The sequence below is a fragment of the Pelodiscus sinensis genome, chromosome 25, assembly GCF_049634645.1.
Source record: "Pelodiscus sinensis isolate JC-2024 chromosome 25, ASM4963464v1, whole genome shotgun sequence".
In the NCBI taxonomy this organism is placed as follows: Eukaryota; Metazoa; Chordata; order Testudines; family Trionychidae; genus Pelodiscus; species Pelodiscus sinensis.
In genome coordinates, this window is record NC_134735.1 from 10977067 (window position 1) to 11000432 (window position 23366).

A 23366-nucleotide genomic window follows, 5' to 3' on the forward strand; every position below is an offset into this window, starting at 1 on the left:
CCAATTTCACCACATCTTTCTTGAAATGTGGTGCCCGGATCTGGACACAATACTCCAACTGAGGCTTAATCAGTGCAGAGTAGAGCAGAAGAATCACTTCTCATGTCTTGCTCACAACACTCCTGTTAATGCAAGCTTACTTCATGCTTACCCAGGGATTTTGCTTGCAGGTATCAATGCTCAGGTATTGTGTGACATTTTGGTCACTTGTGAGCTAACTATATAGCTCCCTAAGGCAGAAAATCCCAAGTGAGCATTGGTCGAAATGGATAATGTGTACAGTATTTGAGTAATCTTGCCATGTGGCACCACTGAGTTTCTCTGTGACAGACTAATCACCAGCTGTTTATTAATGGTTACTAATAGTAATGGGAGGGAGGAGGTGAAAACAAAGATTGGGCACAGGAAAAAGGTTGGTGAACAGGGATTCTAGAATAGGGAGGGGATTCTATGACAGTGGCAGAGAAGATTCAATGGCCGTGAAGGAAAGAGAACATTCTTTGCCTCTAGTGCAATCGCTCACCTGCCAGATTCACACCAGTCCCTAATCCCAGGCTAATCAGAAGACCTGCTCTCAAAAGCCATGTGTCTTCTACACCTGCGCTGGCCTCTGCCCATCCAAGCCTGGTGCTATGTGCCTGGTTCTGTTTTCACCTACAATGCCACTTGCTCCAATAACATTGAGCTCCGAGTTTCAATCTTCCAGGCAGAAGAGCTTTGATAGAAGTGGAACGATCCAGATTTCATGCTTTTAAATAGCACATGCTGTATTCAATGAATTTCAAAGACACGCTAAACCCAAATTACTGCTATCCATGGATCTGGGGAAGCTTTTATAAATGGCTGCATTACAGTGTAGTACAAAGCAGTGATTTCCATAATGCTTGTCTAATGTATAGAGCATTTTACATAGAGCAGACCCTGTTTCATCTTGAAATGCTTTTTAATTAATTCAATTCATTAATACTGCTTGTCATGGCTAAACTCTTGAGACTTAACAAAAACTTTACTTCAGCAGTTGTCAACACATTTCATTAAAACATATGTTTTTGAATGCTTTCTGATAACATAGCTATTCTTCATATGCAGAGTGCACTACTTAGATGTATTAAATTGAGAAGGGAAGCCCCTGTAAAGTCTCCATTATATATTGACAAAGCTGCTTTTAGAGATTAGAGCTGGGTGAGTCAGCCCAGGGGACACTCACCTCACCTCTCCTGTCACTCCACAGCCCCTTAATGAACCAAAACCAACCTTCTTAGTGGGCTTGGATAGAGGTGCCCCTTTCCCCAACTCTCTCTCCCGTTGGCCCCCTCCATGAGTCCCCAGTTCCCTCCTTCTCTGCATCATGCACAAAGCTGGCTGCAGAGAGCCCTTTGCATTGGTAGACACTTGGGCCATTCAAGATGGGAAGGCAGGGATCTCATGGGCTGAGGTGGACATCCGACCAGATTAGAGGTGCCAATGTCTGTACGCAGGCCGCAGAGCAGCTGAGGAAGTGGTCAGCTTTGGGAAACTGTTCTGGAAGTTTCTTTGGTTGTCACAGTGGCTTCACAGGCCTGATCCTGAGTGGAACAGGCTTTGTCAGTTGGGTACTAAAATGACCATCCTCCCAACTGCCACACCTTCTAAAACGCCCAGCCTTCTTTCCTGTGGTTTGTAGCCTCACCTCTCCTGTCACTTTCCTCCCTCATCAGCATTTCCTTCTTTCTGCCCTCATAGGTCTACCACCGATAGCTCTTAAACAGGCCCATATGACAACTGCCCCAGAGTATCATGGGACAAAAATGGACTGAACTATGGAATCGTCACCACAGGGCTCCCCTCCCACCATCACCTCTTGCTCATGAGATGGACACTGCTGCCTCACTGGCAACACCGTTCGCTGCAATGCTGGGGCCTCAAGTCCTACTTGACTCACCAGCAATTGAGCCTTTCCATTGCCAGTTGCTGTAATGGGAACACTCTGCTGCCTGCTTTGCTGGCTACGTTTTCTCTTCAAACTTTGCCCCCAATGCCCAGGAGTGTCAATTCAGTAATGCATGACATGCTAGGCGGCTCTGAAACAGCAATTTGGGAAATCCCACAAAGAATACCCGTTCGGAACAAACAATGAAGAAAGGCTCTTGCAATTCCCCTTGCTGACCCCCTCTGAAGCTCTCTAATCTGGATCACTCTGTAGCTGCAAACTGTGCTTGGACTGACCCAGAGATGAGTTCATCACTCAGACCGGAGGCGCGTCCTCCACAAAGACCGCAAACACAAGGCAGCTCCCTGGCTCTCAAGTCTCCTTTTCATCCCAGAACACAAGACTCTTCATCTCAGCAGCTGTGAGCTGTACAACCTAACACATCTGGCTCACTGGCACTGAGAAGGGAAGAGCTACTTCTCCAAGGCTGCCAAATGTTTCCTTGCTCTTGTGGCAGATCACGGATATGAAAGCCAGTTGGCCTGAATAGCATGACAACCATTTGTCCAAAAGGGTCCAAAACAGATCAAGCACCTGAACAATAGGTTAATTTCTCCCGTGCATGTCATTAAGCAGCTTATAATACTGAACTGCCGAACCATGAATGTCTCGGTACCCTACAAAGGGAAAAAACGGAGCCTGTTAAATAATGTGTAAATCTTGGATTACAGAAATGTCCACTTGAAATAGACCAAAGTAGTTTGAACCCCTTCCCCCCTCACATCTTTCCCTCATGCCCCACCTCTACTGTACTGTATTTTTCACTGAGAAAATACATTAAGGATACAAAATTGGAAAGCTGTCAGTGTACGAATGTGGAAACTGAAAAAAAAATGTTTATCATAAGAAATAGGAAGGGAAGTTTCAGTTGTATAGCTACAAACTGAATAGTTTTTTAAGGCAAAAGGCAGTCCCAGGAGAAATGTGTTAAAAGACTATAAAAAGAATGTAAAATATTGAAAACATTTTGTCATAACATTTCCAATGAATATTTAGCCTGTCCTGTTTATATCCCAGGCCATGCTGTCTGTCTGTATTTTAAGTCACCTTTCTGTCTTACTGGATATGGTGATCTAATGTTCTTAATGTAGTCTCCTGTGTGTGTTTTATATAGTGGAATACTTTACAAATCAAAATGTTATTGGGGAATAAGCCCAGGATCTCCAGCGTGACATTTCCTGGCTCTGCTGCTCACACGTCTATTGTTCAAGATTGAATTGGTCCCAAGAAGCATCAGAGCATGTGAAAGCCGCTATGAATTTTGCAAAGTGGCTTGAGGGCAGTAAAACACGTCAGAAGAATAAGGTGCAAAATCTGAAAGTCCAAATTTAGGAAGCTCAGTCAATACTAAAAACTGAAAAAAAGAAAAAAAAATGAGTCAATGCCCCTGGTTATAGCTCACGCACTTTTATCCTCTGACACTGCTAATATAGTTGAAGCTACACGCACAGCCAAGAAGCAAAAGAAATCCAATTATTAAATACGTTTACATGCAATTAAACTGTTAGTCTTTCACTTATTACCACATGTGATTCACAAGATTGTGATTTCATTAGCAGACTTTTTTTTGCTGCGTTCCACTCTTATTTAATAAGTGTTTTTTCACTTCCATTACAATGTGCCTTCTATTTATTGCTCAGGAAATTAATGTCTCTTGAAAAGTCTAATACATTGCTACTGGAGCTAGTTCAGTTGAAAATCCGCAAATTCAACTTTACTCATTGCATTTTCCCACATATGTAAGAAAATAAAATCTGTCAGGGAGAGACCACTGTCTGTATCCAGGACTCTGAAAGAACAAGATTTGGGGGAATGTTAAAAGAATGCGTGATTTACAAATTTCAGGGCCCTACCAAATTCACAGTCCATTTTGGTCAATTTCAGGGCCATAGGATTTTAAAAATTGCAAATTTAATGATTTCAGCTATTTAAAACTGAAATCTCAGTGTTGCATTTGTAGAGGTTCTCACCCAAGAAGGATTGGCGAAGAGGGACTTGCAGTACTGATAGCCTTATTTTTGCACTGCTGCTGTAGCAGGTGCTGCTTTCAGAGCTGGGCAGCTGGAGAGAGGCGGCTGCTAGCCGGGAGCCCTCCTCTGAAGGCAGAGCCATCACCAGCAGCAGTGCAGAAAGAAGGATGGCAAGGAGGTTTCTTTCTTGACAGATCCCCCTCTAGACTGCCGCTTTTTGCCAACAAAGAGTTGAATCGGCAAAACGCAGTGGCCATTTTTATGCAAATTAGGCATGGGATAGTTAAATCCCTGCCTCATTTGTAATGTCGACCTTCCTAATCTGCATCCCTCTGCCGACAGAGGGATGCAGTCTAGACATACCTCAGTCAAGAGCCACTGCTCTCTGTCTGGCCAGCTCTGAACATAGCAGAGAAGTAAGGTTGTCAATACTGCAACTTCCCAGAAATCACCTTGTGGTCCTCCTGCGATGCCCTTTTAAGTCAGTCCCCTGTCCCCAATTTGAGAAATATGAAATATTGTCTCCCCCCTGCAAATCTGTATAGTAGAGGGTAAAAGCACACGAATTACCAAATTTCACAGAGCAGACTAGATTTCACGGTCAGGGATGCAGGGCTGGCCCAAGCCATTCATACGCCCTGGACCCCAGAAGCGCGGTGCCGCCCCCAGGAGTGCGGCGCATGCATGGCACCACCCCTGCGTGGTCCGGCAGCCCCGCGCGGTGCCCCCTACAATGGGGTGCCCCGGACAGTAGCCTGGTCAGCCCATACCTTGGGCCGGCTCTGCAGGGATGTGTTTTTTATGGCCATGAATTTAGTAGGACGTCTAACAATTAACAATCCATTTTTTTCATTAATTCTAATGCAGCATCTAGTAATCTGATGAAAATATTAGGGAGAATATTTTAGTCCATATGTTTCTCAGGGCTAGTAATTGGTCTTTATCACACAGGCTAGTGGGCAAGCATGCTTTTATTCCAGATGCTAACTACCTTTGTTACAAACTGGTATTACTTGACACGATAGAAGACAGTGGCATCTTTTCTGACAAATGATTATTCTTTGTTTTGTTTTGCAAAGTTGCATTGCACTGAAAAGTAAAACAGCAGACAGGAGTAGAGAGAATTAGTTATACATTAAAAAACACCCAAACCTTTGGAGAAAAATTTTAAAATTCAGCCAGTAAGGTATATTTTGAATACTTTGAGCAAATCCATCACCCAAGCCCAAGCCCAATTTACCTAAGGCATGTGCAGAATAGTCAAAAACTAACAAAACAAAATCTTTATTTGAAACTCCCCAAAAATGAACTCAAGTTTCTGTGTTTACTGAGATGAATTCCTCAAGGACATGGTTCAAAGAATTACCCTGAAAAAGTAGATATAAATTATAGACAGAAATATATGCAAAGAGAAAAAAAGAATATTATATGTGTAAATAAGCACAAGGAATGGTAAAAATAAAAACTAGTAATAAGAAACTATTTTTGAATCTGCTATGCACAGGACATACAGCCTAATGCAAAGTTATATGGTGCAGTTACTTAATATCTCTTTCTTCAAAGGATTACTAATAAGTCAACGACTGAACATCTAAAAGGGAAAAATATTTCTCTTTATAGTTTTAGATAATTGTCCCTGAAAAAAATAACAAACCTTTAATTACAACTCACATGAAGAATGCTTGATTTGTGCGCTGTGCCCAAATGCTGAGGAGTTGGATGTAAAATATTTGTAATATTTAGGGAACCCTGAGTTTTACATAAAAGTAAACAGCATTGCCTGAAGGCACAATTTCCTGCAACACAATAAAATGTGCAGTGAATTTATGGCGGCCATCCATTAGCTCTTACCAAGGCAACGTCGCCCATATCTGTCGTCCATCATTATAATAGAGGGTTAATGCACCGAATTTACATAAAAAAGTCATATTGTCTGCATGAATTATTTACACTCTCAGCTGTTTTTACAGCTTGGTTTCAAGCTGGATTCTGGGAGAGATTCTGCCAGTAAATTACTCTGTGGAGACCCAGCTATAACTACAAACAGAGCTAGCAATGAAAAGAAAAGAAAATGGGAATGCACAAGTCAGTAGTAGAAATGGGAGCACAGAATGTTGGGTTTCCTTTGATATGCACAAGAGGACTAGGCGGAGGAGTCCTCTGCTCTCCCAAGAAGTTCTCCACATGGTGTTGCTGTCTTAGCATCTTTCTTTCTTTTTGCCAAAGACAGCAGTGACATTTTATTGTATGCGTTGTTGTTTTCTGTGCCTAAATGCCCAGACATCAGCACAGACATTCAGTGTAGCCTGTCTGAGGACTGATCAAAAACATGAAGCTGCTTTGCATCCTAAGACAATGCCGGTCCCTAACCCAGATACTAAAACCACCTGAATCCAACTGAGTCCACATCCAGAGGAGAATGGATTTGTGAAATTCCAATCACTGTTATAAAAAAAGGCCAGTACCAGGCCCACACACCACATAAGTCCTACTGCAACCAACAGGGCCTAGACTGGGACAAATTCTCTGCTGGCATAAAGAGACGAAGCTCCACTGATGTCAGGGGAATTTTGCACATTTAAAATACCAATGATGTTGGCCCAACAGCACAAGTAGCTCAGGTTTTACAGGTGGGCTGATGAGCGTGAGCCAGCCTTAGGTCTGGGGCATTTCAGAGGGACCATAGCATGTGCAGCAGCTGTAAAGGAAGGACAGAGGATTGAAGCCAGTTTAACCTTGTAAAGCACTTGAAAGATACAACGTACTTCATGGAAAAGCCCTACAAAATTCGGTAGGGAAGAAACCAAAAGAGTCCAGCAGAAATTATCCTACAAAGTTACAGAACTGAATAAAAACATGTTCCTTCCTATAGTTTTCTTGCATCGTCCTATAGCATTCTAGGGTGGGAATAGAATTCTCTAGTCAATTCCATAAATAAGATTGTTTAAAAACTATCGTTAGATGCACTATCAGTGTTAGCAACACTTCTCACGCAGTCCTGAGTATACCCTGGTCTTTCACATGGAAAATATCCCTCTCTTGGATATCCCTTTTCAGCAGAAACTCCTTTTGTTGCTTTAAAAATAAGAAACGTGCTGATTCTGCTTTTAAAAAAAGGAATTAAATGACTCCCCCTTTCCCATAGTAGTGCTGGAGACATTTTCCTCGTGATCGTCACAGACCTGCAAGCTCTTGCCTTTGCTACCCCCCAACCCCCTGCCCAGACAGAGTGACAGTGCAGCAGTCTATTATTTATTTGATTGCTGCTCAAGGTGACATGTCTTTTCTGCCCAGAGGGGTTAGACAGCAGCCTGCATTATTGAGTGGGGCGGGTGCAGGGACTCTGGGGGTCTCTGCATACGAAGAGGAGAATGGATCAGTGTCTCACTGTGTAAAGAGAACACCCGGATGTTGATGCAGAATCACAGAATTGAGACCTCTCAGGCCGTAACATCCAGACCTCACGACCTCTCAGGCAGTCACATCTCGCTGATCTAGTTTCTCTGTGGATGTATCCAGTCCTGGGACCTCATGTCCACTCCTGCTGTCTTCTCCTTGCTGAAAGGGTCTTACCATTAGGGAGGTTCCTTTCTGTCTAACCCAAAGGCACCTTCTTTAGCTTTAGGCTGTGGCACCTTGTCACACTGTCCTGAACACAGATATCCTTCCTTTGTTTCACTCCTTCTTGCGCCTGTGGCTATAGCTATGGCTATCATTATCCTCAGAGCCTGCCTACCAACTGTCCATTGTAAATAGGGGGATGCGTAATATGTCTCTTATCAGAGCCAAGGGCTGCACCAGGCATCCCCCAGTTGGTGGGGAGCATAGGGGAGGAGAACCCTCTCCATATCACCCAGTGGAACTTGTCCCATGGGAGGGGACAAGTACAACGCACCCCTCCAAAAGCTGCACATCAGGAAGCTTTGTGCCTTATTGTGGCCAGTGGCTTTAAAGCCACAACATGACTCATGCTGTTCACAGCCTTCAAATATTTGCAAGCCATTCTCACACTCTTGTATTGCCTTTTTGGCAAGCCTAATGTATGTAAAAAAAAGGCTCAGAGGGACAGCCGTATTTGTCTGTAATGTTAAAAACAATTTCTCCTGCCTTTAACATCTACATTTCCACAGCTAAAGCTGTGAGACACATTCAGCCCACTTAATTAGCCTAATTAACAGGGGACCGACAATTGACAGGTACTTTTTCTGCTGTTATATATGCCTCATGGTTTCTGTTATTTCCACTCCAATTCACCTGATGAAGTAGGTTTTACCCTTGGAAGCTCATGATACTATACATTTTGGTTAGTTCTTTGGCACCTTGGAGACTCTTTGTTATTTATAATGTGTTTAGTTCACCTTGGGGCTCGTCTACACTGGCCCCTTTTCCGGAAGGGGCATGTTAATTTCACCTATCGTAGTAGGGAAATCCGCGGGGGATATTTAAATATCCCCCGCGGCATTTAAATAAAAATGTCCGCCGCTTTTTTCCGGCTTTTAAAAAAGCCGGAAAAGAGCGTCTACACTGGCCCCGATCCTCCGGAAAAAGCGCCCTTTTCCGGAGGCTCTTATTCCTTCCTTTTTTTAAAAGCCGGAAAAAAGCGGCGGACATTTTTATTTAAATGCCGCGGGGGATATTTAAATCCCCCGCGGATTTCCCTACTACGATAGGTGAACTTAACATGCCCCTTCCAGAAAAGGGGCCAGTGTAGACGTAGCCCTTGTCTTTTCCTGTGGACCAGGCCTCCAGGGGTTTTGGCGCTCTTGTTTGAGCCTGTCAACACCTTCCTGGTACCGAGGTGCCTGGAATCGAAGGCATCATTCTAGGGGCAACATCCCCACTACACTGGAGATTGATGGGGCACAGCGGAGGGGTTGGACGGACCCTGCTATGTGGTAGCACTTATGCAGAACCTCTGCACGAAAGATTACAAACTTGCCCACTGATTTGCAGCACCAACTCATGGCCTGATGGAGACAGTCTGGTGTGCTTGGAAGGGGATATGTTGTTTTGGGGGAGAGCTGGCGAACTTTCCCATTAGCTGTGGTAATTGTGGAAGGTGGGAGGGTGAAGGGCAGAAGCCCTCTCTCCCTCCTCCCCTGTGTCTCAGACGCTGCTTGAAAAATGGGACTCATTTGTGTGAAAAATCTTGTCCAAATGTTTTCTTGTTGAAAAATTCAGTCCTGCGGCTGGTGGAACAACAGGAAGCTCCATACCCCCCACTTTACCGAGAACGTCCACAGGCCTCAGACGGCTATTTGCTTGGCTATTCCATAATAATCAAGAACCGTTGTTGCTATGGCAACTGATGTAAGTCATGTTAACAGAAATTCTTCATTAGCTCCACAGTGGTGAACACACTTTTGAGTTTAGCTCCTGATGCTCCAGGTCAAGAAACCTCTTCAAAGCCCTGGCCATAGGGAGGAGAATGACCTTGTAAAGTTAAACTACTTAACACCCCTGAATACCAGGCTGTCTCTGGCGCCACTCCGCAGTGGAAATTCAGTGCTGGTGCCGCCGCCAGGGAGAATGCATAAACATCGGCGAGCGAGGGGAGCGCAGACTGCTGAGAGAGGCTTATATTTGATTCGTAGAAACTGTTCTCCAGTGCAAAGGTACCATTTCTCTACCTTGGGCAAGGTGTATCCCGGGGGAGGAGAGGGCGGCGGGAGGGCTGAGGCTGCAGATGGACTGGCAGTCCCTTAGCCTCTCTGTGCAAGATTAGAAAGAAAAGATGGTCCAGTGGATTCACAGCCCTGCTCTGCTAAAGACTTTCTGTGTGGCCTTGTCCAGTCCCTCAGCCTCTCTGTGCAAGATTAGAAAGAAAAGATGGTCCAGTGGATTCACGGCCCTGCTCCGCTAAAGACTTTCTGTGTGGCCTTGTCCAGTCCCTTAGCCTCTCTGTGCAAGATTAGAAAGAAAAGATGGTCCAGTGGATTCACGGCCCTGCTCCTCTAAAGACTTTCTGTGTGGCCTTGTCAAGTCCCTTAGCCTCTCTGTGCCTCATTTCCCCATCTGTATAAAAGCAATAACAGCACTTCTCTGCTTGACAGAAAAACTTGTTTGCTGTGTCAGGATTATGGAAATAGGGGCTAGGACAGGTCTTGCGAGAGGTAGACAGGAAGCACTTGTTCTCACCTGGAGTGTTAGCAGCCTTCTTGTAGAATGAAAGTGTCTAGAACCAGAAATGGTTATCTTCCTGTTCTGTGATGTGATGACCTTACATATGCAGCCAACACTATAAGGGTATGTCTACACTACAAAGTTAATTCGAACTAACAGACGTTAGTTCGAATTAACTTTGATAGGCGCTACACATGCAAACCACTAGTTCGAACTTAATTTGAACTAGCGGTGCGCTTAATTCGAACTAGGCAAACCTCATTCTACGAGGATTAACGCCTAGTTCGAATTAACTAGTTCAAATTAAGGGGTGTGTAGCCACTTAATTCAAACTAGTGGGAGGCTAGCCCTCCCCAGCTTTCCCTGGTGGCCACTCTGGGCACCACCAGGGAAACTCTTCTGCCCCCCTCCCGGCCCCGGAGCCCTTAAAGGGGCCCGGGCTGGCTACGGTGCCCGTGCCAGGTGCAAGCCTGCCAGCACCCAGCCAGCAGACCCTGCACCTGGCATGGCTTGAGCCAGCCACCCGCTGTCACCAAGCCCTCCGCCTCTTCCCGGGACCAGGCTGGTGGCTCCCGGGAGCCTGCCCAGGTCCGCAAGAGGTGGGCGGCCGCCTAGTCTAGTGTGGACATCGTGGACCTCATCCACAACCTCCGCACTAGGCACAGGAAAGTGGCCGTCTAGGGCAGGAGAGCTGCCAGCCTGGCCACCCAGGAGCAGGTGTGCATGAAAATCAGAGTGGTGCACTGAGACCCCCGACCCTGAGCCCTGAGCTTACAATGGCCGTACTGGGTCAGACCAAAGGTCCATCTAGCCCAGTAGCCTGTCTGACGACAGTGGCCAACACTAGGGACCCTGGAGGGGATGGACCGAAACAATGACCAAGCCATTTGTCTCATTCCATCCATCTCCAGCCTTCCACAAACAGAGGTAAGGGACACCATTTCTACCCCCTGGCTAATAGCACTCCATGGACCCAACCTCCATGACTTGATCTCACTTCCCTTTAAACTCTGTTCTACTTGTAGCCTTCACAGCCTCCTGCAGCAAGGAGTTCCACAGGTTGACTATTTGCTTTGTGAAGAAGAACTTTCTGAACATTCATTTCATTTGGTGTCCTCTAGTCCTTCTATTATGGGAACTAATAAAGAACTTTTCTTTATGCACCCTCTCCACACCACTCATGCTTTTATAGACCTCTATCATATCCCCTCTCAGTCTCCTCTTTTCTAAGCTGAGAAGTCCCAGTCTCTTTAGCCTCTCTTCATATGGGACCTGTTCCAAACCCCTGATCATTTTAGTTGCCCTCCCCTCTCCCACCCTCTCTCTTCCCCTCTCCCACCTCCTTTTCCCAGTCTCCCTGAGTGTTGTTCAATAAAGAGAGTTTCTATTTTTGAACACGTGTCCTTTATTTTGTACATCAGGAAGGGGGGCTTGGGAGGGGTAAGTGGAAGGAGGTGAGGGAGGAATGGGGTACGAGCCCCCGATGGGGAGGACTGGGGTGGCTCTGTGGGCTCCTCGGGGTGGAAGCTCTCCTGCAGCCCCCCGATTGACCCCCCCCGAATGGCAGCCTGAGGCAAGTGCAGCTGGGCTGATGGCCGAGTGCTGTGATGTGCCAAGTGTGGGCACTCAGGGTACTCCAAGTCAGGACTGCTTTGCAAGCGGGGAACCCCTGAGAACTGTCTGTCCGGGGTGGGAGTCGGGTCCCTTTAAGCACAGCCCTCGGCTAGCCTGAGACAGCAGTTCCACGCTCTAAGTCCTCCTCTGATGCCCTGCCGGCACTGCTTCTGGCCATCCTTAACCTCGGTTCAGGGTCCACTCAGTGTGGACATGCTAGTTCAAATTAGCAAAATGCTAATTCGAACTAGATTTTAGGTCTAGATGCACTAATTCGAATTAGCTTAGTTCGAATTAACTAATTCAAATTAAGTTAGTTCGAATTAGTGCTGTAGTGTAGACATACCCTTACTGTGCTGAAACCCTTTTAGCTTTACAGGTTTCGATGTCCCAGCCTCCCATGGAATAGCTACAGTTCAGATGATTTCCTCCAGATGCATTATCTTGCATTTTACCAAGGGAAACATCTTATTTTCTTCTTCACCTGTTTGTAATCTTTCTAGGCCCATTTGTATTATTTCTCTGCAATTTTCTTCATCAGCAAATTTCATTAATTTTGCTCTTCTTCTTCTTCATGATCACTGCCAAAACCACACTAATGGGATATGGCAACAGTTGCTAACACTCTCTTGTTTATGACCCTTTCAGTCCCATGTAAAGCCATGTCTCCACCTGCCACGCCGGAGATCGATCTTCTGGTGTTTGATTTAGTGGGTCTAGTAAAGACCCACTACATCAAACATTGAGGGCACCGCTGGTCAGCGTCAGTATGCCTCCCAATTACAAGGGGTAAAGGAAGCTGATGGGAGTGTTTGCTCTCATCAACCTCCCACTATGAAGACAGCCAAACTCAGCTTATGGTATGTGGATTCTGGCTACATTATTTACGTAGCTGGAGTTGAGTACCTTAAGCGGACCTTCTGGGTCTAGTATACACCTGGACTTAGTGAATTAATTTAGAGACAGTGATCTCATGAGACATTGTATCAAACAGTTTATTAACTACAAAGGCTTCTTTGTACATCTACATAAAGAAATCAAGCTTCATTGGCAAGATTTTATTTTTGATAAACCCGCAGTACTGCTGACAGGCCTGACTCCCTCAATGACCTATAAAGCCTCCGTGCGGCTTGCTGCCTAGGGTTCAAGACTTTCTACATGTTAGTGGGTCTCCCCTCCAAATATCTGTTTAATTGTTTTACTAAGAGGAAAAGCTGCATTTATTAAGCCTGTAAGCTCCTTGAGACAGAGGCTCCATTGACAGCAATGCCTAATCACTACAGAGCACAAATAGGAATAGTATTAGAGGATGGACTTGTCAGTCTATTGGAGGTTGGTATTCCTTTTGCTTTTTCTACCTCCCCAGTTCCCCAAGACTATTAACAAAAAATTCCCCGTCCTTCTAATCATTCCAGACAGCTCAGTGAAAACATGCCCAATGTGCACTGGTCATTACAAGAAAAAAGCAGGCAAGATGTTCTATGTTACTAAGAATGGGTGGAGAATTCCACTGAAATACCACCAAGCCAAGGATGGTGAGGTAACATCTTTTATTGGACCAAATTCTACTGCAAGATACATAGGGAAAAAACAGGAAGAACCAGAAATACTAGTGAATAAGCAGAACAATGACTCAGTTGGCATCATAGGGACTTGGTGGGATAATATACACAACTGGTATATGGCTATTGATGTAGTGAAGCCCTGCAGTTTTGGCAAAAAGTGTTTGCCTCAAAAGCTCGCTGTGACCCTACACATGGCTTCTTCTTTTTCTAGAAGCCAGGGTCACAGCCTATGGAGCCATACTCATCATAGGCTAGTCCACAGTTTCTGATGAAAACCTTCCATAGTCCTAGCCCCTCTCCCCCCGGGCAGACACTGCAGTGGCATGCAGAGGGTTGGGGAGAACCTGGGCCCACCCATTACTCTGAGTTCTGGCCTCAGTACCTGAAGGCAATGGCAACAACAGGGTTTCTTTAACTCACAGTCTGGCAGCTTCTTCCCTGGACCACTACCCCAAACAATCCCTCCCAGTACCTTTCCTCTGGTACCTGAGGCACTCTGCCTTGCTCGTAGGCCTCAGCTCTCACCCAGTGCACCTTCTCACTCTGAGATCTTGAGCTAAATGCTCTCTCTGCAGGAAGGCCTTATAAGCAAGCCCCAGCAGGCCTTAATGGACTGCAGGTGCTCTGATTAGCCTGCTGCTTCCAACAAGCTCTTAATAGGTTCCAGGTGCCTGCCTGATTATGCTGTACTCGGCTCAGGGAAGAGAAAACTGTTCACCCAAAGAGTCCAGCATGTCTTCCTTCCTCTAGTGTGCAGCAACCAGCTGGTCTGGGTCTGTCACAACAGGTACAATTTGCTCAAGAAAAACAAGCAGGAAAAAAGGGAGGAGGTGTTGCTTTGTATTTCAAAGATGTATATACATGCACTGAGGTTGAGATGGAAACAGGAGACAGATTTGTTGAAAGCCTCTGAGTAGGGATACAAGGGGTAAAAATCATGGATGAGTCAGAGTAAGGTTCTACTATAGAATTAACAAAATCATCCAATGCGCAGGACTTGGTGATGACTGGGGATGGGGGACTTCCACTACCCAGACATCTGTTGGAAAAATAATACAGCAGGGCACAGGTTATCCAACAAGTTCTTGGAATGCACTAGAAATAATTTGTTTCAGAAGGTGGAGAAAGCCACTAGAGAAGAGGAGGTTCTAGATTTGATTTTGACAAATATGGAAAAACAGGTTGAAAATTTGAAGATAAAAAGCAGTCTGGGTGAAAGTGAACATGAAACGATAGCATTCATGATTCCAAGGAAAGGTAGAAGGGAAAACAGCAGAGTAGAGAGAATGGATTTCAAGAAGGCAGATTTCTGCTAATGTAGCAAGTTGGTAGGTAAGATCCCATGGGAAGCAAGTATAAGGGGAGCTGGCAGTTTTTCAAAGAGACATTATAATAAGGTATAAAAGTAAACTATCCCAATGTATGGGAAGGGGAGGAAGTACGGCAAAAGTCCACCTTGGCTTACCCAGGAGATCATCAATATCTGAAACTTAAATAAAGAGTCCTACAAACAGTGGAAACTAGATCAAATTACAAAGAACTATTACTAAACAACACAAATGTGTAGGGATAAAATTAGAAAGACCAAGGCACAAAACAAGATTAAACTAGCTAGAAAATATTCTACAAATATAATGGAAGCAAGAGTAAGACCAAGGACAGGGTAGGCCCATTACTCCACAGGGGAGAAAGACAATAACAGAAAATGAGGAAAGGGTAGAAGTGGACAGATGTGATGTGCAGGGCTCAACAAACCGCTGTTTCTACTCGCCCATGGTGAGTAGATTTCAGCCGGTCGCTCCGTGTGCCCCATTCACCGGCACTGCGTGCATGCGCAGTACCGTTCTGGCGCATGTGCGGTGTGGGACTGGCGAGTAGCTCTCGCCACAGTTTGTCGAGCCCTGGTGATGTGGACAAACTGGAGAAAATCAAGAGGAGAACAGTAAACCCATTTCAATGTCTAGAAAACATGAGCTATCAGGAAAGACCAAAAACATGAGTTTGTGTAGTCTGGAGAAGAGCAGACTGAGAGGGGACATGCTAACAGTTTTCAAGTACATGAAAAGTTGTTGCAAGAGCAAAGAGAAAAATTGTTCTCCTTAACTTCTGAGGACAGGACGAGAAGCAGTGGGCTTAAATTGCAGTAAGGGACATTTAGGTAGGACATAAGGAAAAACTTCCTGTCAGAGTAATTAACCACTGGAACAAATTGCCTATGGAGGTTATGGAATCTCTCGCATAGAAGGATTTTAAGAACAGGTTAGACAAACACTTGTTAGGAATGGTCTAGTTATTACTAGGGTATGTCTACACTGCAATACTATTTCGGGATACCAGAGGTATCCCGTGTCTTTTGAATGCATCCACTATTTCAAAATATAGTGGAAGTTCTATTTCACCATCCCTGTAAACCTCATTCCATGAGGAATATGGGATGTCTCAAAATAGTGCTTTATTTCAAAATTTGGCACCATGTAGATTCATCAAATTTTGAAATAGCCTATTTCGAAAAAGAATTGAAATAAGATACGCAATTGGTGGAGCGCAAATTGCGTATCTTATTTCGAGCTTATGGTGCAATGTAGACACACCCTTAGTCCTGCCTTGAGTGCAGGGGACTGGACAAGATAAGCTACTGAGATCCCTTCCCATCCTACAATATGCTATGATTTTATGATTATCTCACCCTGTCATATCCTAGGACAAACAAGGCTGCAACAATACTGATTAATGAATTATTATGCCGTTACATACATCAGTGGGAACTCCCACTTGGAATCTTGTGCTCAGTTCTGGTCACCCCGTCCCAGAGAATACAGTGCTATAAAACCTCCAGAGATGGACTATGACAACAATTAGAGGAATGGACAGAGATCTACAGGCGGCGAGATAAAAAAAGAGAAGTTGTATTTGGCTGACAGAAGAGACAAATGGGGATGACCAAACTAAAGATATATAGAATAATGAATGGCATATAGAGAAAGTAAATTTGGAGCTCCTTTTTACCCTTCTCAGAATACAAGAAAGGGACAGCCAATCAAAATTAAAAGGCAATGCACAAAGCTGATAAAAGGGAAAAAAAGTAAATAGTCTGACTTACTTCCTAATTGTTTAAGCATCAGGATTGCTGTCTACTGCACATTCAACACAGCATCCCTTTGGATTTCATAGCTACATTCTCCAGTAGTGGATTTTAATAGTTTCCCTTTCTGGTCTAGCATTCAGAGCCTGGAAAACATGATATATGTGCTATGTGGTCTTGTCATCACTCCCAAAGGGCACTGCTACCAAATACCAGCCCCACACACTGGTTTGGGGGACTGCCCTGCTGTATTAGTGTGATACACTTATGGGACCAATACCTAGTATCAGTGTGTGATTCAAAAACAGGTGCTGATTCTCTGTTGCCTTGCACCTTGTGTAATCAAACCCATGCTAAGTGTGTATCAAACATTCCTAAATGAATGACACTCACTTAACACAGGTGTCACTGACTACCCCCTGGGAAGTCAGGGACTTTAGTATTCAAAAAGCTTCATATGTGGTTATTGTTTCAAACCCTACATAAACATGAAGCACACACATTATGGAGTACATGTAATTAACATTTGCTTAGCGATCCTCCAACTTAATTATTGTGTACAGCCCGATCTTCAACCAAGCAACAAACAAGACCAAAACAAAGGAGAGTGGGTTAGGAACACCAACATAAACCGAAGAAAGCAAAGAAATCTAAGCATTGCAGTTACTATTCATCAGGCTCCCCAGAAATGCATTATAATGTACTATAGGCAGTAAGACTAAAAATTATTCCCCACTGAAATGGTATTCACACGGCTTCTGCCGTACCGAGGCGTACATCCTAATATAATCATAATAACTAAAGTAGGTTTCCCTTGGGGATTATACCTTTGTGTGATTTAATCCTTAAATTTGTTTTGCTTTCATCCCCAGGAGAAGAGAGATTTCAGTTATAAAGTATTCTTCCTAGAAATATCAGACCCTGAGCATGCATTCATAATCCGCACTTACACATGCAAACCCAAGGCCGGGGGTGAGCAGGATTGGAAGCACAAGTGTTATCGTTTTGTCGGAAGAACCAGATTTGTTTTTCAAAAGAGAAGAAGCAAGGCGGGAAGTGGGAGGGGGAGAGAATCCTGCTCATTCAGGAACGGTCCCCACACCACCGCAGAAATCAGTTTGCTTTCGAGAAAGATCTGTCACGCGGGGTGAGTGAAAAGTAAAGAATCAGCTTTTGAATCAGAAAATTAATCCTGATCTTCTCTGTTACATTTACAGACTAGCCCTGCAGAGTCCAAAGAGACGGCGGTCTTTAAAGCTGATGTTTACACATCTTTGTATAAGGCTACATGGATGGCATGCAGCACCCATGCAAGTTTGAGCGGTACTTCCTGTTCGTAACTGCACATACCCAGTGCTTTGGGACAGGACTGTCACCGGACTTCTGGGCTTCACAAAATCTATCAGCAACAAAGAGCCATGATGGCAGCCACAGACTCTGACTTAAAATAAATCCCAAATGCTGAGCACCAAACAGCCCCAGAACTGCAGGAATTGCCGAGCAAACACCATCCTGAAGCGGCAGTTTGGAAATAGTTTAAAAGGCGCAAAGGTTTAGTAACAGTTACATCCAGGGCTGGCCTCACCATGAGGCGAACTGAGGTGGCCGCCTCAGGTGTCAGACTGGGACTCAGAAAATTGAGACCTTTCAAAGTTTTGGCCCAAGCAAGGAGATATGGGGGCGTCATTTGAGCTCCCTGCCTCGGGTGCCAAAATGTTGTGGGCCGGCCCTGGTTATAGTTGCTGACTAACACACTAGCCCCATAGATAGTTACTGTTACCCCAAAGCAGGAAAAGGAAAGCAGCCAGTTGCATATTGATAACATAAGTGACTCATACCAAGACCCTAATATTTGGGCAACTGATTGTTATTAAACAAGACAGCCCTTTAGCAGGTAATTTTCCTTGCTAATCCAGGTTGGACTTCCCTCGTCCGGCGCCCTTGGGACCTGACTGGTTCTGAATGAGGGAGTTTGCTGGATCAAGGGAGATCAGTTTTGGTCCCTTTCCGCTGCCCTCCATGCTCCCGTAGGGGGCCGCCAGCTTCCTGGCTGGCAGGCTCCCCTCCTGGTTGCACTCCCATCTCTGGCCCCCAACTATGCTTTGGCCTGAGTTGCTGGCCACTTTGCCACTGAACTCCCAGCCAGCCCCCATTCCCAGCTATCAGAGCTCTCTGGTTCAGCAACATCTGTGGTCCTGCTGGATCACTGATGTTGCCTGTAACAATTATCATCATCTTGCTAAACTGGCTGCTCTCCAGTCACCAGCACTGGTTTTTGCTGCTGGGATCCATGTCCCCAGCAATTGATCACAGCACTGACCGACACAGAATTTGTGTTAGTCCGTTAGCCATTTGATTCTCAACCCAGTGGCCATTGTCCTATGGGATGACGTGCAGCCAGAGGCAGAGGATGGCATGCCTGGCTCTCCTTGTCACATGTTTATTTCTAAAAAAAAAAAAAAAAAGAGGCTTCCAAAACACCCTGACAAACAGGACGGCGAGTCAGGACTCATCCCTCAGCAGGTTTTATTTCCGTTTCGAGAGGAACGTTTAGCTTTGGGGAGGGGAGTGGGAAGAATTACTAAGGCAAATCCTCTTTCCAGTCTGCCAGGCTTCGCCCAAGCTGCCCCAAATGCTCTTCTGGAAAAGATAGACCTTGATGATTAGACACTTTTAGCTGGTATTTGACTGCAGCAGGGTGGCTTGCTGCTTACTGGCCAAAGAGGTCTGGGGCCAGCCAACCTTGATTACTAAGAAGCCACCCCTGGGTACGCATCTGGTCCTTTCCCTGTGTAGAACAAGGTCTCAAACTCCTGGCTTGCAGGACATCCCTGGCCAGAATGATTGAGCAATCTGCCTCCAAGCTCTGCCCCTTACCACCTTCACCCTACACTCTCCCCCCAGGGCACCTCATCCACCCCCCCCCCCCCCCCCCCCGTCCTAGTAAACCCTGAAGCCATGTCCTCAGGGGTCAAGGTGGTATGGGGAAGAGAGGGCAGGGTGATGGTGGGATGAGGTGAAGCTTGGGGCCAATAATGGACAACCCTTGCCCCCAGCCCACTGGGAGTCCTAGGACGGATTGCACAATTGTTCCGGCTGGGGATGGCCCATGGGCTGGGAGTTTGAGACCCCTGCCTAGGAGGCTGCAGCAAAGAGGAGGACGCTGGCTTGTGGAGGGAGAGCAGCATGGCAGGCCCAGCAGAGTGTTTTAGGACTTAGGGTACGTCTAGACTACAGGCTTTTATCGACAGAGGCTCTGTTGACAAAAAGCGTCTAGACTACAGCCAGTTCTGTCGACAAAGCAAGCCGCTTTTTCGCCAGAGAGTCTAGACGCTATCTTTTGAAAAAGCACAGTGTGGATGCAATAGTGCCTTTTGTTGACAGAACTGTCGTCAAAAGGTGTTATTCCTCGTAGAATGAGGTTTACCGCCGTCGACAAAACTGCCGTGTTCTGTCGATTTACTGTCGATAGAACTCGGCGGTAGTGTAGACGCAGGTATAGTTTTGTCGAGAAAAGTCCACTTTTGTCGACAAAACCCTGTAGTCTAGACACACCCTAAGACTCCAGCCGGGAGTGGCCTGCCAAAGCAGGAGATGCCTGGGTAGAGGAAGAGAAAACTTGTTTTATGTGGACTTTGGTTGACTTTTAATTTGACACTTGGAGTTCATTTTTATGGTAAAAAAATCTAACCTCTGCGGAGCTTACAGGTGACCTTTACTGAGCAGTCCAAGAGGGAAGACTGAGGTGTGAGGCAGTTTTCAGGGTTTCCCTGAGGTCACCACGGGGCACTGGGAGATGATGGACACTCACTGACGTGCCAATACATTCCTCTTCCATATGCAAGCAGTTGCAATTAGGCTGTGGCTTGGTTTTCCACAGAAAGTGGTGGGTGCCCTGTTGCTTGAGACATGGCAAAAATCATCTGTGCAAAGAGCAAGGAGATAGCGGGAACAATCCCAAACTAGACCCTGGGAGCACTGGTGAAGACAGATTACAGATGCATCATATGCATCACTGCATGCGACCTGCAGTTGCAGTTGTCTTCAATGAGAAACACGAATCACTGCATGCAGAGGTGAGATCTACAGCAGGCATGCATCTGGCTGTGCTCACTGTCTTGGGTGATTTGCAGCAGCTTTCACTGGACAAATACATTCTCTGTATTGGCTTGATAAGGGTCAACTGCTGTTCATTCTCAGCCAGCAGAATCATTTATTGATTGGTAAAATAGTCCCAGATGCACTGAAAATGCTGCCAGAAAGGGAGCTGACATGCCCGACAGCCGGGCTAGCCCAGGCAAAACCACACTTACATAATTCCCAAAACCAGGTCACAGAGGGATTTTCCCTTTTGCTGTTGGACAAGTTCCTCCTGTAAGATACCAGCAGCAAGATGAGTTTAAGGGCACCCCCCAGGGATCTTGGTCACTCAAGGAAACAGCCCTTTGCTGCTGAGGTCCAGTGCTGAAACTGTGGCAGAACTTGGTAAAGCCAGAGAGGGCACAGGATGGAAAAAGTTCCCAGCTGGTCTCTCCGTGTCACTTACCAGGAAGGGCTTGCTGCAGATCCTACTGCTTCCTCATTCTGAGGAAAGTCTGGAATTAAGTAAGATGGAGTGGGAGGAAGTTTTATACATGAAAACAACCTGGCAGGAAGTCAAACAGTGTACAGAGCATCGACTTGCTTTCCAGACCTTGCTAGTAGGTTTGCTGCGCATTGTGGAGCAGGTTAATAGCAGCTTGGCACCCACCCGACGTTCTTCAAAGATTATGAAATTGGAGCCACGACTCTAAATCTCCATGGGGCTTCATTCTCCAGGCAATCAATCCCAGGACTTCCAGTCCATCTGAGTGTTGGAGTGAGTGTCTATTCTATGGATGGCATTCTAGCTTTCCCCAGGCCAGGGCCAGCTCGAGCCGTTCCTGCGCCCCGGGCAGCGGGCGCATGATGCATGCATGGCCCCGCCCCCTTTTGCACTGTGCACCTTACAGCTGCAATTGGGTGCGTGGCACTTGATTGCAGCTCTAAGGGGCGCCATGCGGCCGGTCATGCAGCGCCCCTTGCAGCTGCCATCAGGTGCCCTCCATAGGTTGGTGCCCAGGGCAGCTGTCTGGCTACCCCCCACCCTTAATCCGGCCCTGCCCCAGGCTTACTATTGAGTGCAGTTGCATGCAGTGGTTGCTCCTATTTTAACTTTGACAATCTTTGTCTTCTCTCTCCTAGGGTTATCAAACATATAGTGCTTTCCGGTGAAGAATGGGCTCAAATTCTCCAAGGCTACGTCTACACTGGCCCCTTTTCCGGAAGGGGCATGTAAATTTCATGAGTCGTAGTAGGGAAATGCGCGGGGGATTTAAATATCCCCCGCGGCATTTAAATAAAAATGTCCGCCGCTTTTTTCCGGCTTTTAAAAAAGCCGGAAAAGAGCGTCTACACTGGCCCCGATCCTCCGAAAGAAGCGCCCTTTTCCGGAAGCTCTTATTCCTACTTCAAAGTAGGCTCTTATTCCTACTTCAAAGTAGGAATAAGAGCCTCCGGAAAAGGGCGCTTTTTCCGGAGGATCAGGGCCAGTGTAGACGCTCTTTTCCGGCTTTTTTAAAAGCCGGAAAAAAGCGGCGGACATTTTTATTTAAATGCCGCGGGGGATATTTAAATCCCCCGCGCATTTCCCTACTACGACTCATGAAATTTACATGCCCCTTCCGGAAAAGGGACCAGTGTAGACGAGCCCCAAGTGTGTGTGTGTGTGTGTGTGTGTGTGTGTGTGTGTGTGTGTGAGAGAGACAGACAGACAGACAGACAGACAGACAGACAGACAGGCAGACGGTCTCTCCTCTCTATTACCACACTGGAGCTGATGACAAAGACACTGATTTGTTCCTGACACTCAGACAGGTTGCTGTATTGTTCTCATGGAGGTGTAAGATATTGAGACTTGTGGAGCCTCTCTGCCAGTCACCCCAAATGAGGCTGCTTGCAAACCCGTGGAGCTGGAGCTGATGCTGCTGTTGTCATGTGTTTGTCCAGATCTGTCCAAGTGCTTGTTGCTCACAGGTTGTCACTCTGTGACCCTGTGTCATAGCCAGCTTTAACAACACGCACGTGGTGTCATGCTGACACAGCCCTTATCAGACTGTACAATATGCCGTAGGCGGTTTGGCACAGTGGCCGTGAAAATACCACCGAATATGACAGGTAACCCCCAAGCCATAGGTCTGCCGTGGTAATTCTCTGACTGCCCAGATGACTGACAGGCCCTGTCTACTCAGAGCTCCCACTCCTGAATCACTGTTTGATTTTTATTGCAGTCAGACGTGTCTGTCTCCGCCGGCTGACTGAGCAACGGTGTGAACAGTTCAGCTTGTGAGCCTCCTGCCTGTCTGTCCCATCAGCCTTGGTGCCAAGAATCCAAGTGTGGCATTTCCCATTCACTGCAAGCAGCCTGGAGGCTTCCGTCCACCTCACACGAGAGACTCACGAGGGACAGAGGTGGATGCTTCTTCCTGTTCCTACAGTGCAGGGGTGGGGAACCTTTTTTGGCTCTTGAACCACTGCCCCACAGGAAAGTCAGTCGGGGGGGCCTGCACGCAAGTGAGATGCAAAAACAATCAAATAAACTCTCACTGACGTGGCCCCTGACTGAGAAGGAAAAAGACACTCCCACATTCCCCGTATGGTGGGGTGGTGGTGGTGGTGGGGGGGGGGGGATAGAGTGCCAGTATGGGCTCTTTAATACTGGGCAGGAAGCCCTGAGCCTCAGGGGCCAGCTCCAAGCAAACTGGGGACCACATTTGGACCCCAGGCCTAAGGTTCCCCACCCTTACTACAGTGAGTCCCATCTTATTTGTCTCCATTCTCTCCGTAACGCCACCTGTCCGCAGGACTCTGCACTATGCTGTCAGGACCCAGATATATCCCAGACGTTTTATTTCAGGGCGGCTAAAGCTTTTGGTTTCAAGGACTCTTCTCAGGCCGTGATATGGTTTGTGGCTATGACAGTCAGGAGATCTCAGGGCCCGCAGTCAATTCCAGAGGCCTCAAAT

The 23366-nt window shown here is 46.3% G+C and overlaps 2 long non-coding RNA genes across 2 annotated transcripts in view; both read left to right on the plus strand.

Moving 5' to 3' along the window:
- The window catches only part of LOC112547619 (uncharacterized), a 34782-nt gene extending 12020 nt beyond the window's left edge, over positions 1 to 22762 (plus strand). Inside the window, exon 3 of the long non-coding RNA XR_003091376.2 lies at positions 22632 to 22762. This is a non-coding gene — a long non-coding RNA (uncharacterized LOC112547619). The remainder of the gene's footprint in view (positions 1 to 22631) is intronic.
- On the plus strand, positions 8993 to 17339 carry LOC142819928 (uncharacterized). Its single transcript, XR_012897612.1, has 3 exons — positions 8993 to 9554; positions 13092 to 13211; positions 17196 to 17339. It is a non-coding gene; the product is annotated as an uncharacterized LOC142819928 (long non-coding RNA).
- Positions 22763 to 23366: the final 604 nt, after the last annotated feature.